The 18,884-nt window shown below is 38.2% G+C and overlaps 1 protein-coding gene across 1 annotated transcript in view; it reads right to left on the bottom strand.

The window, feature by feature from the left end:
- Positions 1-18,884, bottom strand: part of LOC126092437 (gastrula zinc finger protein XlCGF9.1-like) — a 167,446-nt gene that overhangs the window by 17,144 nt on the left and 131,418 nt on the right. The window lies entirely within an intron of this gene.

Genomic DNA, 18,884 nt, shown 5'->3' with positions numbered 1-18,884 from the left:
CCCTTAATGTGATGATCAAAATAAAGTTATTGCAGTTCATATATCTTGAACATCAATGTTATTGCTTCCATTAACCCAATTCTTCTACCTCAATATTACTCTCTTTTCAAGTTTTCAGCTGTAATTAATTCTGTAAATGTTAGCAGTTCCAGTTTACTGTAATATATTCACATATCTTGATGATCTTCTGACTAACGATCACAGAAGTGGCACTACATTCAAATTTTCTATGTTTTTATGTTACCTTTCTGCCATGTTTCACACCCACAAGAATCATCTCATTTTTGGGTCTATGGAATGAAAACTGAATCTAACCTAATCTAATCTTGGTTTCAAAACTGCGACAATATTCAGTATACTGTATTTACTTTCAAACTTAAGGTTGCAAAGGTAATTCATTACTTACAAAATAATCACATATGTGCATTATTCATAAGATTTAATATTTCAAAAGAAGACTTATTTTCCTTTTGTTCTTTTACTGTTCATAACTGCAAACATTAAATTTTAAAGTCTCAATCCAACTTGATGAAAGTTAAGATTCTTCCTCTAAAATTGTGATCTAACACTTTTTGACATTTGGAAAAGCTGTAACACATTTTTCACTTACAATTTCAATTTTTAAAATATTCTGAGGACACATAACACCTATCCAAGAAAACAGCCTACTAAATACGTTGTCTGAACAGCATGATATAGGAACAAGAGAAGACTTCTCACCAAATACAAAACAAACTTATTTACCAACTTATTGTCCTTTTAGCTCAATGTATTTTATTCAGTGGTCTTCCAATGAGCAGATGGTCTATATTCAGGAAATATGAAAAAATATCCTTTTCATTGGCTTAAAAAATTCCAATCACAAATATCTTTAGATTTGGGAATAAGTGAAGTCAGAATTGTCAAATCTGGTTTTCAGGTCAGCTGTTCCTATAATCTGAACTTCACTTCCCTCAGGTTTCCTTACCTTAAGCACCTTCACAATTAATTCCACTCACCTGATGAAGATTATTTTCTTTCTTTCAGTGACAGTTCTGGTCTTTCCTCGCACATTTTGTTCCACTTGGTTTAAAAGATGTAGTACTATTACTCAAGTTACTGTTATACCTTTGGCAAGGTAGTCAATAAAAATAATTCCCTATATTTCCCAGAAAACACAGCCCATAACCTCTCCACACATGAAATCAACACTGGCTTTTTGCAGCCCACCAGCTTCCACCTACTGCTTTAAATGGTATATCATGTCTAGTTGGAAGTTGTGGACCAACACCTTGGCACAAAGACTCTTTTTAAAAGGACCAAGCACTACTGAAAACTTCATTTCCATGCCCACTACACAAAACTTTTGCATAGTTAGCTGTGCCAAGTCACAAGGCAACAACCTCGCAGCAGAATTCAGGGCTGCTGCAGAGTATCACAGCCTCGGCTTGTTGAGCAAGCATTCCCATGTACTTACTGATAACAACCCTGGGCTACGTGGTTTCTCCTGGTCTGTGATTTAGACTTTATTGTTACCTGCTATTAACATTGGTTTGCTAGACTTGCCTGTCTGCCTAATGTAGTTACTGTCTTTGCTCACCATTAGCCAACACTCATGTTTTCAGTGAATGAATCAACAGCGTATTGGTGCACTGAGAACACGGCTCGTATTCAAATGCTTCCCAAATGGTACTACAATGTTCTCCTCCACTAATGTGTGAGTTATTTAACAAAATTCCAAAGTATTGTGGTGGCCAAGAGGCATCCACCTGCAGCAGTTTTTCATTTTGTGTATTCCCAGAAGAGTCAGAAACTATTACTTACTGTGATTTATTTATTAATAATTTGTGCTTAATAAAATCTGTGTTGTTGGAGAAGCAGACTTATAATAGTTACAGTTTTGGAATGTTCTTTTATATACACCGTCTTGAAGAAAAGTGTGGCCATATCAGAGTCCAGTCACCAATTACTCAACTGCTGAAAATGGAGGAGCAGGTTTGTTACACACCCTGCTCAAATGCACTTCTGTTCACAATAAAAGTAAAATAAGTAAATAAAAATAAAACAAGTACACATGGCAGCATGTTATTACACATTAGTTACTTGAACAAAACACATGCAACGTGACTACTTAGCAAGGTTGTCAAAAAACTTTTCAGAAGAACAAGTTGACACTTGACTTACACTACTGCACAGGCACCCACATAAAAGAAAGTAAAATTTCATTGTTTTCAATGTCATCTCTGTGTCTAACTGAAGGCTTTCATCTTGCCTTCATGCTTATTTTCTGTAAAGAAATTGTATACAACCCTACATCTGGATGATGCTACTCTAACATGGCACTAGGAACGCTGACTCTGTCGGTCCTCCAGTGCTCGTGCACCGTCTCCAAACTGTTTTTGGGGTGTTCAGCAACCACAATAAGTCAGGAATGAAAATAAAACAGAAGAAATGGAAAAAATTGGAAAATGGGGAACAATTCAAAACTGTCAACTATGCCAGTTTTGACACTGTGGCCTCACGTTGGCCCACGCAAGCATGGCCTAAAACTTCTCACTCCTCCAGAAACAACTCACAAGTGTTCAGCACTAGCCTCTCACAAAAACATCATGAAAGCTTTCGAACGTTTCGTCCAATGGGCAACAGGTGGCAGAGATTTAAACCGCTGGTTTTGTGTCGATCGATATTCACTCACTCAGTACTGTTCTTTGTGAAGGAGTAAATTTGTACTGTGTAGCATGGTATGATTTAGATGAAACCAATGACATCTGACAACAAGAGCAAGTTTCGATTTGCTTTATTTTTTGGTTTCTATAATACTGAATCTACTGTAGCTGAAGTAGTGTTGATAATGTTAATGTATGTTCTCACTTGTTTTTCTCTAGATGTGATGTCATGCAGAGGTATTGCTACTGACTGAGCTGCAAATATGACCGATGCTTTCTCTGGGTTGCAAGCAGAAACCAGAGGAACTGAGCAGCAACTTCTTCATGTTAACTGTCTGGCTCTTTCTTTGAACTTTGTGACTCAAGAGACAATGCAAAATGTGACCATGGTGAGAGATACCTTTCAAATGTGACAGAAATGTTCAATTTTGCACACGGGCCCCTCAAGTGACTAGCAAAAGCGTCTCTGCAAGCTGCCCAACATGTTAGCTTTATTTGTCCTGTAGCTCTCTGGCCTTTTTGCACTGTTAGGTGGTGCTGTAGAATAAGTTTGCTGAAAACTGTTTTCCAGAATACGAACACATAATTTCGTTCTTCGAGGAACTCAAGTTCAAAAAAATTGGATGCCGGTACTAAAGCTAAAGATTTCTTAGATTTTGTGTTCTTTTGTATTTGTCTTTGTTACAACACTTCTTAAAGCCAGTTAAAACTGTGAACGCTTTTCTAAAAAATTCTCTCTACAGCTCCAAAAGGCCATGGACAATAATAATAATGTCAAAGATGTTGTGAAGTTATCTCAAATTGATGACAGTTTTAATGAAGTATGGAACTCTTGTTTGAAACTGTCCAAAAAATTCGACATCAGAGACCCAAAACTTCCAAAAATTTGAAAGATTTCGCAAACCTTGATGATGGCGGTCTACCCTGTGCTTTTGACAGCACCCATGATCATTGCCAGATAATTTATTTTCAGGTTTTAGATATTGTGATTTACTGTTTCAAGTATCAATTTTCTAAAGTTCCTCTGACTCTCAACAAACAAATAGAAACATTTCTTCTTTCCAAAACTAAAGATTGTATTTATCTAGTAGAATTTTATTAGGATGACTTTGACACAGAGAGATTAACTTTGCACAGAAATATGATGTTAGATGAGTGTGAATTTAAAAATTATTTTGTTGGAAGTACAGATGACTTAGTGATCTTCTGTTCCTCAAACATGCATGTCGGTGAATTGATTCCAGAGAGGTGATGAATTTGATAAAGATCACTTTAGCTATATGAGCCTCTAAATTTACAGGAGAATGCTCTTTCTATGCCTCTACACAATTAAAAAACTTAAGAGAAATTGAACAATAACACTGTCATGCATGTCCATGAACAAGAAGCAAAAAAACTGAAACGTGACACTGCAGCGAACATTTTCATCAAACAATCCACTGTTGGTAGGAACACATTCTTTGTGTGTATGAAATAGAAATTACAAAGGTTTGAAAAAATAAAACAATTCTCTGTGGACTATATTTCATATTAATTAACTAGTGTGGCAAAATAAATAATAGTTTGTTTACCTTCATCAAGCCCTGCTCACTCAAAAATTCCTGAAACTGGATTTTAAGGAAAGTTAGTTTTTAACATTTGTGAACTTTGATTCAAAGCACCCGCATTGATTTTCAAAAGCTGGCACTCCTGCATGGCACACTGACCACTTCCCTTCTTCTTCTTCTGATTGATTTCACCATTCTTTTAACCGATGGATCTTTATACACAGCATAAAGCTCTTGACTGTACCCACTCCACCATCTTCCTCTTTCACAGTTTAGGCCAATGATTCTTCAAAGTCTCTCTCTCTAACAGTCATCAAGAATGCCAATATCTTTTGATATTAATAGCCAAGTTTCTGAGGCATATGTAAGCACTGGTCTTAAAAATGTTTTATAACTCATTAATCTGGTGATGTGAGTTAAGAGAATTGAGGAAAATAGATTTTTTAAAAAATAATGCAAAACAGATGCTGTTGGCATTCAGTCAATATTTGTGCTGGTCTGCTCAAGTACAATGACATCTCCTCACTGACTTCCAAGTTTTTGAAACAATACCTATGCTTTTGACATAGATAGGTATTTGCACCGATTTATAAAAGATAGTTACCCTGTCAGCAGGTGTACATACTCCACAACCTTCTCCAAGGTGACATTAAAAAGGAGACATCTCAGTGCATCTCCTTGTCTTAAACAATCTCATATATCTACTGGATCAGTCCCATTCTCATCCATCTGTTGACCTCTTTCATTATCGTTCTCACAAAACTTGACAATTTTGCAGGAGCTCCTAGTTCAATCGAAACAAGGTACAGTTGATCTCCATCTTTGTTAGCATATGCTGACTTTTAGTCTCTGAAGAAGTGATGCTTGTCAATCACAAAATCAACAGTCTTTTCTAAAATTTGCTTTGAGGTGAAGATCTGATCTATTGCTGATTTCCTTGCAAGAAATCCACACTGGTATGAGACAATCTCTCTCTGAACAACTGAGAAGAGACCATCAAACAAGATGTTGGAGAACACTTTGCATTCAAATTTAGCACCTTCATTCCTCAACAGCTCTACGTTATCATGATGCACTGTCCACTTCCATTGCTTTTAGTGTTTTTTCCCTATTTTTTGCTCAGAGACCAGACTTCAGAATGGCTTGATGCAACTTGCTACAACTTCTTCTCCTGTGCCACTCTTTACATCTACGAGTAGCACTTACATCCAATTTTCCTGATTAGTTGTTAGATACCGTATATTTCAATCAAAGAATTTGACGAGCACTGGAAGACCTATGAGAAACAAATCCTCTGCAGTAGATGCCTTTTCCTCAGAATTACTGAGATCCTTGGGAAAGCCAGCCACTACAAAACTGTTCCACCTGATATGCAATGTGTCTGACACAGGCAAATCACCCTCATGCTGCAAGAAGAATGTATGGTAATAATTCAAAATCCAAAGAATGGAGATGCTGAGAGATGTGATTACTACTGTACCATCAGTTTAGTAAATAGTGGTTCCAAAATGCTGACACAAATTATTTTTAGTAGAATGTAAAAACTAGTTGAGGCCAACCAGATGCAAGATCAGTTTACATTCTGTAGAAATTTAGGAACACATGAAGCAATACTGACTATGACTTATCTTACACTGAAGACCAGTAAACATACATTCATAGCATTTTTAGAATTAGAAAAAGATTTGGACAATGTTGGGTGGAAGAGCCTACACTCTTTGAATTTGTGAAGGTAGCAGGGGTAAAAATATAGGAAGCAAAAGATTACCTACAACTTGTAGAGTACCCAGACTGTAGGTATAAGTAGTTGAAAAGAGAGTGAGACAGGGATGTATCCCTGATGATGTTCAATCTGTACAGTGATCAAGCAGTGAAAACCAAGGAGGAACTTGGAAAGGAAATTAATGTTTAGGGAAAAGAAATAAAAACTTTGAGGTTTGCAGAGAACATTGTAATTCTATCAGAGATGGCATTGGACTTGTAAGATCAGTTGTACAGAATGGATGGTGTCTTGAAATGAGGTTATGAGATGATTATCAACAAAAATAAAACAAATTAATGTGATAAAGTCACATTAAATCAGGTGATACTTACACAATTAGATGGGGAAATAATATGCTAAAAGTAATAGACCAGTTTTGCTATTTGGCCATCAAATATAAGTGACAATAGCTGAAGTAGGAAAGATATAAAACACAGACTGGCAACAGCAAGGTAAGTGTTTCTGCAACATAGATGTTTTTTAACATCAAATATAGATTTATGTGCTGGCAGTCCTGTCTGATGGTGCTTATCTGGAATGTAGCTTTGCATGGAAGTGAAACATGAATGATAAACAGTCCAGACAAGAGAATAGAAGTTTTGTATGATGCTACAGGAGAATCCTTAAGATTGGATGGGGGGATTGTATTACAAAGGAGGTAGTTAGTGTTCCATGGATCACTTGCATGATAAATTGTAATGATGTAGAATGTATTACTTTATAATTTTTGTACATATGCCTATATTTACATTTACATGCTTTTTTCAAGCACTGTGACACCTTTTTATACTACAGACAACCTTAGAATGTCGTAATGAATGTCATTTTTTTTCTTCTGGTATTGTAATCATGTACATCATTATTACTTTTGGACTGCAATAGAATGTTTACAACAAACTTCATAAGAAATTAAATATACTGTGAAGCGGTAGTCAGAATGCCCGACTCCTCAAACAGACGTCTACAAGATGATTATGGATGTGCACCACGTTAATCTTACAGTATGTTTTTGAGCAAAGAAGACTTTCTTTCTTAAAGGATAGTTACAGCTGAATACTATTCCACATGACATCACTGAATGAAAACGTGAAAACTGTGTCAATTTCCTGATTTGCCTCTCCCCAGTTTTCACAATGATTCTAAGTGCAAATGTGGCCCTGAAGTAAGTTGTTTCAGGAGTTACAAAATGTGCTTTTTCCAGATTAAATTCTCATCAATATGGCCACCTAAGAATTTTGAAGTTTATACTCTATTTATTGTTTACTCACCAAGTGTCACACTTATCATTGGTGTAGTATCTCTAGATGTACAGAACTGAACATATTGTCTTTTTAATAATGAGAGTGAGACTTTTGCAGAAAACCAATCAATGATGCTTTTAAGAACAGTGTTTGCCATTTCTTCTGTTACTGTATGTATGCTTGGACTGATTACACTACTAGCGTCATCTGTAAAAATAACTAATTCTGCTTGTAGTATATTAAACAGAAGATTCTTTACATATATGAGGAACAATAGTGGACCTAACAGTGAGCAAGAAATGCAGAAAGCATAGATAATAATACTTCAGGATATTTAAAATCATTCAACGAACTGGTGAAAACTATTGAAGCTAGTGTTTAGAACCTATGAGTCTCGAGAGATACCAACAGACTTTTCAGAAGAATGTCTTCCACACAATGTCAAAGACATTCAAGGTAGATAAATGTGAGAACTTTTGTACTGTCAGGTTGGCAGTTCATGAGTCCAAAGTTGCAGACAACTATAATATACAGAATAACAGGAATGCCAAGTAAAGATTTGTTAGATGGCAATCAGTTTGGCTTCATGAAAGAAAAAGGCGGCTGAGAGGCAGTTTTGGTGGTGTGGTTTATAATTGAGGCAAGACTTTAGAACAATGTAAATGAAAGATCAAGAGAAAATATTGCAGATTAAAAAATCCATAAGGCAAGGATGGAGTGTTTCTCCACTGCTGTTGCACCGGTTCACGGAAGAAGCAATTACAGTTATAAAAGAAACGTTATTTTCTTTGGTATTCTATTGGTTGATATTCTGTGCTCATTAGACAGTTCACCCACTCAGCTAGTCATGTTATTCTTTCATACATTCACTGAGCATAACAATGTCATCAGCACTGATATCCTTTCGCCATGAATTTTAATCTCGGTGCTGAACGTTTGTAATGTTAAATTTAATTCCGTAAAACAGGAAATGGATACAGAGTGAGTGAAAATCTCATTCTGGAAACATCCCCCAGGCTGTGGCTAAGCCATGTCTCCGCAATATCCTTTCTTTCAGGAGTGCTAGTTCTGCAAGGTTCGCAGGAGAGCTTCTGTAAAGTTTGGAAGGTAGGAGACGAGATACTGGCAGAAGTAAAGCTGTGAGACCGGGCGTGAGTCGTGCTTCGGTAGCTCAGTTGGTAGAGCACTTGCCCGCGAAAGGCAAAGGTCCCGAGTTCGAGTCTTGGTCGGGCACACAGTTTTAATCTGCCAGGAAGTTTCAGGAAATGGATATCTTGAAAGACAGCACAGATCGACCTAAGGAAGTAATATTGATTATTCAATTGAAAATTCCAGTGTTAGTATACGAGCTGTTACTACACGAGCTGTCAGTTCACAAGTAAATAATGCAGAACAAAATTTCAAAGAAAAAATAGTCAACTTTGACATTATAAATGTAAGTAGTCTGGCGGAAATTTTTGAGTTAATTATAGACCGAGAAATTACCGAGAACATAATCTCCAGAAATGTTTTTCCAAACCTAATGATAATAACAAGGTTAGAGACAACTTGTGTGAAGAATTCAAATTTGTCCAAGACAGTGTAGAAAATAGAATAACTTTACTTAATGTTGTGTTTCCTAGTAAAGTGGTGATTATTTTGTTGTGGGGAGACTTTCACACAATATTTAATGAGAAGTATTGGTCCATGAGTATTCAAGTGAGGTTAATATCAGATCCATGGGATCCAGGCAGAGTCACATCTGTTTCTCACAGGGATGTTAATATTCTGTGTTAATGGGTGGAGTGATGACCGTCGGATCCCTAGTGGTTTTCGGTGTTTCCTCAAACTTAGTTTTCTTGCACAGAATTCCCTTCAATTCTTCAACTATTCTGTAATCTATTCTTGAATTCTTAAACTATCCTATAATTTTAGTACATAGGAAACCGGGTATGTCTACAAGATTAGGACCAATTTAAGAGAATCGCAGATGAACAGTGATCTCTAGACATGAAATGACATGAATAAAATGTTATATTAGTGAAAAGTATAATATCATGGTGCTATTCAAACAAAGTAATATCTAGACGTCATAAACTGAACGGAGTACTTTATGTGTGTATAAAATATAGTGTAAAGTGATTAGCTAAACAACTGTTTGATTGCAGTGTGTAATTTTCTATATTTATAGAATATTTCATACCTTTTGTGAGACATTATGTCAATGGGAGGGTTTGTATCACTTTTGGAAGGGGTGGGTAGTGTAAGTACAAGCATGACAAACACTAATCACACACCCCACCTTTCAGACAACCCTCACAGACAAGTGTAATTGATTCTTCACCATTTGCTGTTCCATAGGTGTTACTAAGATTTTTCTTCGGGGGCTTCAAAGGTGAAGGTGAGAATGTCCATTCTGTAGGAGACGTTTAACATCGTACCTCCTCTGGTCTCTCACTCAAGTACCGGAGAAGCAGGAATCCTGGGAAAGGGGGGAGGGAAGGGTTTTCCTGTCTTTGGGGCTATCTTCTTTCTCTTCTTCAATCTTAGCAACCATTTCTACTTTTTCCTTTCTTACTTCTCATTTGAGTACTGGTCGATCTTTTCCTCTTTCCATATGCATATACTTCTATTGCAGAAGTCCTTCTTATTTTCCGTGGTTTCCAATAACCTTAAACTTATTTCATATAAGTAGGCCGAAGAATCAGGATACACAAACACACATCTACATACACACAAAGATACACTTAAACACAAACAGGGGGTCCCTTCCCAGGGAAACGGTGAAGACCTCAACGGCAGTGAAGGCGGCGATGAAGATCATCAGAACAGCGGAACTGGCAGAAGAGGCAGGCTTTTGTATAAAAGCACCAGACTGTAGCGTCTGTTTCCACAGTGGGCGTCTACAAAGGTGTCCGTCCCACATGTTAGTGGCGGCCTCACTTACAATTCTAAGCTAAATGCTTGAATTTTTAACATCGAAAGGTTCAACTACCTTTCTGCAAACCAAACTTTAACCTAAGACAAGATGGTAAATTTCAAAAGGAAAACTACTCCAGGAAGTAACCAATCTTCCATCGCTATTCATGGTAGTGCCACTAGGCCTATGGATTCTGGAGAGCCTAGAACATCATATAAGGAAGAGTCGGAGCTTCCTAGTACTAATTCAAAGATACGACCCAAGAAAAAACACCTACTGGGGACTCTGTGAACATCAACACACTTATGAAAGTTGGAATACTAAAACACCTAACAGACACTCTCACTCAACACAACATACTTACATTAGCACTTCAAGAAACAAGGTATCTGGATAAAAATGCATTTGAGTCAGGTGGATACAGGATCTACAAAGGAAAACCATTACAAATTCCAATAACATGACTATATTAGCGACCGCATTTATGGTCAAACAGCAACTTACAGAATCAACAACTAATTTTAGCTCCCCATCAGAATGAATTTCTTTTCTGACGTTCAAGTCAGACAATAAACATTACACTATTATAAATGCACATGCACCTATCAACCAACATAACAGAACAAATGTTGACAAAGTGGAAGATCTTTGGGAAATGTTAGAACACGAAACATCCATATTACCAAAAGAACATACAAAAATTTTAGTGGGTGACTTTAATGCACAAGTTGGCAAAGAAATAAAATTTAAATCAGTAGTTGGAGATTATCCAGCACGTGCAAGAACCAACAGAAATGGGGATTTTTGTAAACAATTTGATCTAAAACTAATGTCGAGATGTTTCAGGAAACTTGCAAAAAAAAAAAAAAAAAAAAAAAAAAAAAAAAAAAAAAAAAAAAAAAAAAAAAAAAACACAGAAACAACCCATGGGTATCACCTAATCCAAATCAAGGTGAATATCAGGTGGACCATGTGGCAATAACGACTCACAACTACAAGGAAATCTTGGATGTCAGAGTGAGGACGGGCCTAAACATAGACTCAGACCATTATCTGACTGAAATAAAGACCATGTTCCAACCGAACAAACCTAAGCAAAAACTAAGAAGATTTCCAAGAATAAACACTAAATTTCTCATGCAAAATCAGGACAAATTCTGTGACATACTAAACACAAGAAAAATGGATGATTGGGAAGAAATTAAAGAAACAATGCTACAGTCAGTTAAAGAAATGGGACAACCATGAAGAATACCAAGACACAGATGGTGGAACAAGCTGTGTGATGAAGCAATTGACAATCGACTAAAGGCATGGAAAAAATCGAACAGCAATAAGAAACATGAATACTGGGAAGAGTTTAAAGAAGAAAGGAAAAAGACAGCAAAAATCATCATCAGTGAAAAGAAAATATGACAAAAACAGACTAGAAGAAATGGGTTCAGACTTTAAAAGGGGTTCAGACTTCAAAAGGAACAACACTAGAGACTTCTATAAGACTTTCAGAGAAGTTTACACTTTAAAGATAAAAATGGAAAAATGGTTTTAAGCAATAAAGGGAACTGCCAAATTTTAGCTGAAATACTTTGAAAATCTATTAAATTGTGAAGAGCCTAGTGACAGATTACAATTTCAAAAACCACAACATGAAAACCCACCATCGGAACCACCTACAGTAGAAGAAATAGAAAAGATTATCAAAGCATTGAAGAATAACAAAGCACCAGGAGAGGATGGGATAGTAGCAGAAATGTGGAAACTAGGGGTTTTATCCCCATGGCAGAAAATTCACAAAGTAATTAAAGACATTTGGACAAAAGGAATCATACCCAGTGACTGGAAACAAGCATTGATCTATATTCTCCATAAAAAAGGAGATTAAACAGACACCAACAACTACAGGGGCATATCCTTGTTACCAGTGACATACAAAATACTTTCTAAAGCACTTTTCAATAGAACAGAGGAATGATTAGGACCTAATATAGGAGATTAAGGTAGATCATGTGCAGAACAGATTCTTAATTTAAAAACAATTCTGAGAGTGAGAGCTATACAAAATAAAAATACAGTAGTTACTTCCATAGACTTCAAGAAGGCCTACGACTCAGCTGGCAGACAAACACTATTCCAGATACTTTATGAATCAAGGATAGATGAAAACACAAGAAGACTTGATGAACAAACACTCACAGATACAACACCAAGAATTAAGTTTCAAGGTGAGATTTCTGAACCATTCAAAATCAAAACAGGAGTTTGACAAGGAGATGGACTGTCCCCAATTCTCTTTAACTTGGTTTTAGATAAAATAGTAAAAACATGAGAAAGCACATTAAAAAACAGAGGCACAAAGGGTATAAGCATGGGTCAAGGAAAGAACAAATTTGAAGTGAAATGTTTAGCCTTTGCGGATGATATGGCGTTGATAACTGAGAACCGAACAGATGCAACAGTTATGCTTGATCTGTTACACGAGATTGCTGAAAAGAGTGGGCTAAAAATATCTTATGAAAAAACTGAGTATATAGAACACCAACATAATACAGAAAAGTTTATGAAAACAAAGTATGAAAAAATTAAAAGAGTTGATAGATTCAAATACCTGGGGGAATGGATCCAAGCCAATGGACTTGATAACACAAGAAATAAAGAAAGGAAAAAAAAGTTAGAATTTGCATATAAATTAACACAAAACTACTACAATAAGAAATCAATATCAATACAAGCGAAGATTAGACATTATAATTCAGTTATTAGGACACAAGCAACGTATGGATTAGAACGCTTAACATTGAATAAGAAAGGCGAATTAAGAAAACTAGAAAAAAAGAGAGAGAAAAATACTCAGAAAAATTCTAGGTCCTGAGAAAAACAAGGAAAATAGATGGATTAAAAGGAGAAATGAAGACTTATACAAAAATACAGAAAAGATCACAGATACAATGAGGAAGAGATGGCTACAATTTTATGGACATTTAAAAAGAATGGAAGAAACACAGACTACAAAGAAAATTTTTAATTACGTTAGAAAGCTGAAAAAAATTGTAGGATAGATAGAAGCAGTAAAGAAAGACGCCAACAAAATAGGTGTTACAGAAGAAATGATACGCAACAGGAATCACTTCAGGCTACTGAAAGAAAACGCAAACTATGAAGAAGATGAGCCAAAACCTCGACCCAAGAGAGTGCGGACAGATGAGCAGAGATGAGCAGTTGACGAGAAAATGAAGAAGTATTGGGAAGAACGGAAGAAAAAGACACACCATAAGTCTTAATTTGTATGCGGTCCATAGCTGGAAAGAAAGAAGGGTAACAATCAACTCATGCACCTAAAACGACAGGAGCACGAGAACAGGTGTAATAATTATAAAACAGTGATAAGCTAAATTGGTGTTAATTGTGATAGTCATTTGTGAAAATTCAGCGTTGCAAGTACTCTGATGAGTTATAGAGCAGTGAGACTCAATCAATATGTGTAGGCATAGTATCTACTGAGAGTCGGTAAATACAGGTAGACATAGCATCTACTATGTGTGGGCATGATATATAGTAGGAGTGAGGAGTGAAAGAGGACTCTAGGGTATTAGAGGGAGTATTGGAAAGTGGAGTTAAGATGTAAAGTAGAGTTGTAATTTTACCAGAGAATATTTAAGAATAGTATTCATAAAGATGTATGCTAGGGCAATGAACCTGGAGGTCGACTCAAGAAGGACACGGAGGGCGCACTCGATATTTGTTGGATGAGAAAAAGGGCGGATAGGCAGACCTATGAAAGGCTGACCTATACTGCGTGGACAGGGGCACCAAGAAGGGGATTGACCTGTACCATAGGAGGATAGGAATAAGAAAGGGGCATACCTACCAAAACAGAAGGAGAAAGGGTACTCCCAGGATCAACCCATGTAACATATAGGCACTGTTCCTAAAGGGAAAAAGGGAAATGTTGTGACAGAAGACACATGTTTTAAGGGATGAGTCTGGTAGGTTTGAAATCTGTGCATCAATAGCTGTATTACATTTTAGATTTACAAATGCACAAGAAGATAACACTTTTATTCTACCCAGACTTCCTCCAGATTACAATAAGAAATGAATAAGTGCATATTTAGGAAAAGTAATACAGGAAGTAAGAACGAAGCAGTAGAGTATTCATGAGTTATGTACACCTGGAATTTACAATTGCAAAAGGAACAGAAAACAAAAATTTGGCACTCACGAATTTTTGGAGAGTGAAAAGAGCTAACTCCAACACGGACTGAAAGGTTCAAGTTTTATAATTATGGTAAAATATGCACGGTTATTAGTAGAAAGAGATGTACTGTTAAAAGATAATTCTTTATCTTGTGAGATATTATTGTACTTAATGAATATGTATAAAATATTGCGTGTTCGAGCTAAGCGGAGGGATATGTAGGGCCTCAGGAGTTTCTACATCTACATTTATACTCTGCAAGCCACCCAACGGTGTGTGGCGGAGGGCACTTTACGTGCTGCTGTCATTACCTCCCTTTTCTGTTCCAGTCACGTATGGTTCACGGGAAGAACGACTGTCTGAAAGCCTCAGTGCGTGCTCGAATCTCTCTAATTTTACATTCGTGATCTCCTCGGGAGGTATAAGTAGGGGGAAGCAATATATTTGATACCTCATCCAGAAACGCACCCTCTCGAAACCTGGCGAGCAAGCTACACCGTGATGCAGAGCGCCTCTCTTGCAGAGTCTGCCACTTGAGTTTGCTAAACATCTCCATAACGCTATCACGGTTACCAAATAACCCTGTGACGAAACGCGCTGCTCTTCTTTGGATCTTCTCTATCTCCTCCGTCAACCCGATCTGGTACGGATCCCACACTGATGAGCAATACTCAAGTATAGGTTGAACGAGCCACCTCCTTTGTTGACGGACTACATTTTCTAAGGACTCTCCCAATGAATCTCAACCTGGTACCCGCCTTACCAACACTTAATTTTATATGATCATTCCACTTCAAATCGTTCCGCACGCATACTCCCAGATATTTTACAGAAGTAACTGCTACCAGTGTTTGTTCCGCTATCATATAATCATACAATAAAGGATCCTTCTTTCCATGTATTCGCAATACATTAAATTTGTCTATGTTAAGGGTCAGTTGCCACTCCCTGCACCAAGTGCCTATCCGCTGCAGATCTTCCTGCATTTCGCTACAATTTTCTACTGCTGCAACTTCTCTGTATACTACAGCATCACCGCGAAAAGCCGCATGGAACTTCCGACACTATCTACTAGGTCATTTATATATATTGTGAAAAGCAATGGTCCCATAACACTCCCCTGTGGCACGCCAGAGGTTACCTTAACATCTGTAGATGTCTCTCCATTGAGAACAACATGCTGTGATCTGTTTGCTAAAAACTCTTCAATCCAGCCACACAGCTGGTCTGATATAACGTAGGCTCTTACTTTGTTTATCAGGCGGCAGTGCGGAACTGTATCGAATGCCTTCCGGAAGTCAAGGAAAATAGCATCAACCTGGGAGCCTGTATCTAATATTTTCTGGGTCTCATGAACAAATAAAGCGAGTTTGGTCTCACACGATCGCTGTTTCCGGAATCCATGTTGATTCCTACAGAGTAGATTCTGAGTTTCCAAAAACGACATGATACTCAAGCAAAACACATGTTCTAAAATTCTACAACAGATTGACGTCAGAGATATAGGTCTATAGTTTTGCGCATCTGCTCGACAACCCTTCTTGAAGACTGGGACTACCTGTGCTCTTTTCCAATCATTTGGAACCTTCCGTTCCTCTAGAGACTTGCAGTACACGGCTGTTAGAAGGGGGGCAAGTTCTACATCTACATTTATACTCTGCAAGCCACCCAACGGTGTGTGGCGGAGGGCACTTTACGTGCCACTGTCATTACCTCCCTTCTCTGTTCCAGTCATGTATGGTTCGCGGGAAGAACGACTGTCTGAAAGCCTCCGTGGGTGCTCGAATCTCTCTAATTTTACATTCGTGATCTCCTCGGGAGGTATAAGTAGGGGGAAGCAATATATTCGATACCTCATCCAGAAACGCACGCTCTCGAAACCTGGCGAGCAAGCTACACCGCGATGCAGAGCGCCTCTCTTGCAGAGTCTGCCACTTGAGTTTGCTAAACATCTCCATAACGCTATCACGGTTACCAAATAACCCTGTGACGAAACGCGCTGCTCTTCTTTGGATCTTCTCTATCTCCTCCGTCAACCCGATCTGGTACGGATCCCACACTGATGAGCAATACTCAAGTATAGGTCGAACGAGTGTTTTGTAGGCCACCTCCTTTGTTGATGGACTACATTTTCTAAGGACTCTCCCAATGAATCTCAACCTGGTACCCGCCTTACCAACAATTAATTTTATGTGATCATTCCACTTCAAATCGTTCCGCACGCATACTCCCAGATATTTTACAGAAGTAACTGCTACCAGTGTTTGTTCCGCTATCATATAATCATACAATAAAGGATCCTTCTTTCTATGTATTCGCAATACATTACATTTATCTATGTTAAGGGTCAGTTGCCACTCCCTGCACCAAGTGCCTATCCGCTGCAGATCTTCCTGCATTTCGCTACAATTTTCTACTGCTGCAACTTCTCTGTATACTACAGCATCATCCGCAAAAAGCCGCATGGAACTTCCGACACTATCTACTAGGTCATTTATATACAGGGCGTTTCAAAAAGAAAGAGCAGATTTCAAACATTTATTTCTCAAAAACTACAAATGATAGAAACACAATTCCAACGGTCCTTCACTCAATATGAGTACCAAATGTTACACAACAAATATCAAAACTGTACCTCAATATGAGCACCATTTGTTACACGACAAATATCAAACCGGTATCTCATTTCTTGCCACACACGACGCAACTGGTCTTTAGTTACCGAATTCACGGCCGCAACAATTCGATGTCGTACCTCTTGAAGAGTAGCGGGCATAGGTGGGACATAAACACAGTCCTTTATGTACCCCCACAAATAAAAATCGCAGGGAGTAAGGTCTGGTGACCTGGGAGGCCACAGACGATGACATTGATCTTGTGCTCCTGCTCTTCCAATCCACCGTCCTGGAATGGTGTTATTTAGGTACCGTCGTACAGGTTCAGAGAAGTGTGGTGGGGCGCCATCTTGCATGAAGATGAAGTGATTTGAATCTTCCTGAAGTTGAGGAAATAGCCAGTTTTCTAACATGTCCAGGTAAATGGTTCCTGTGATAGTTTTCTCCATGAAAAAGAAAGGTCCATAAACTTTGTTTACCGAAATTGCACAAAAGACGTTAACCTTTGGTGAGTCTCTTTCATGTTGAATAACGTCCCTCGGAGTTTCACTCGCCCAAATTCGTACGTTATGCCGATTAACTTTACCAGAAATGTGAAACGTTGATTCATCTGAAAAAATTAATCGTTCGGCAAAATTGTCCTCTTCCATGTCCTGTAGAATTGCAGTTGAAAATTCGAACCTTTTGTTGTGGTCGTCAGGACGCAATGCTTGCAATAACTGCAGTTTGTACGGCTTCATGTGCAGACGGTTACTCAGAACGCGCCATACCGTTGTTTTAGACATGTTTAGTTCGTGACTTGCCCGTGTCGTGGATTTTCTAGGGCTCCTTTCGTAAGCTGCACGGACACGCTCGACATTTTCATCCGATGTGCGTGGACGACCCGTGCTTTTTCGCTTGCAGATGCAACCATCTTCTACGAATCTGTGATGCCACTCATAAATTTGCTTATGACGAGGCGGCTGTTTGTTGAATTGACGGCGGAATGCACGTTGCACACCAACAATGGACTCTAACTTTGCAAATTGCAGCACACAAAATGATCGTTCCTGTGGTGTCGTCGCCATTTTCCTACAAACAAACGCCAGCGCCACTGCGGATTTGCATGGAACTTCTGCGCGGACCATTGAAAAACTTTGAACCTTTCTCTGACAAGAAACGTTTGAATTGTGTTTCTATCATTTGTAGTTTTTGAGAAATAAATGTTTGAAATCTGCTCTTTCTTTTTGAAACGCCCTGTATATTGTGAAAAGCAATGGTCCCATAACACTCCCCTGTGGCACGCCAGAGGTTACCTTAATGTCTGTAGATGTCTCTCCATTGATAACAACATGCTGTGTTCTGTTTGCTAAAAACTCTTCAATCCAGCCACACAGCTGGTCTGATATTCCGTAGGCTCTTACTTTGTTTATCAGGCGACAGTGCGGAACTGTATCGAATGCCTTCCGGAAGTCAAGGAAAATAGCATCTACCTGGGAGCCTGTATCTAATATTTTCTGGGTCTCATGAACAAATAAAGCGAGTTGGGTCTCACACGATCGCTGTTTCCGGAATCCATGTTGATTCCTACAGAGTAGATTCTGAGTTTCCAAAAACGACATGATACGCGAGCAAAAAACGTTCTAAAATTCTACAACAGATCGACGTCAGAGATATAGGTATATAGTTTTGCGCATCTGCTCGAAGACCCTTCTTGAAGACTGGGACTACCTGTGCTCTTTTCCAATCATTTGGAACCTTCCGTTCCTCTAGAGACTTGCGGTACACGGCTGTTAGAAGGGGGGCAAGTTCTTTGGTGTACTCTGTGTAGAATCGAATTGGTATCCCGTCAGGTCCAGTGGACTTTTCTCTGTTCTGTGATTCCAGTTGCTTTTCTATTCCTTGGACACTTATTTCAATGTCAGCCATTTTCCGTTTGTGCAAGGATTTAGAGAAGGAACTGCAGTGCGGTCTTTCTTTGTGAAACAGCTTTGGAAAAAG

The sequence above is a fragment of the Schistocerca cancellata genome, chromosome 7 (genome assembly GCF_023864275.1).
Source record: "Schistocerca cancellata isolate TAMUIC-IGC-003103 chromosome 7, iqSchCanc2.1, whole genome shotgun sequence".
Lineage (NCBI taxonomy): Eukaryota > Metazoa > Arthropoda > Insecta > Orthoptera > Acrididae > Schistocerca > Schistocerca cancellata.
The sequence above is the reverse complement of the archived record's forward strand: the minus strand, read 5'-3'. Positions and strand labels throughout refer to the sequence as shown.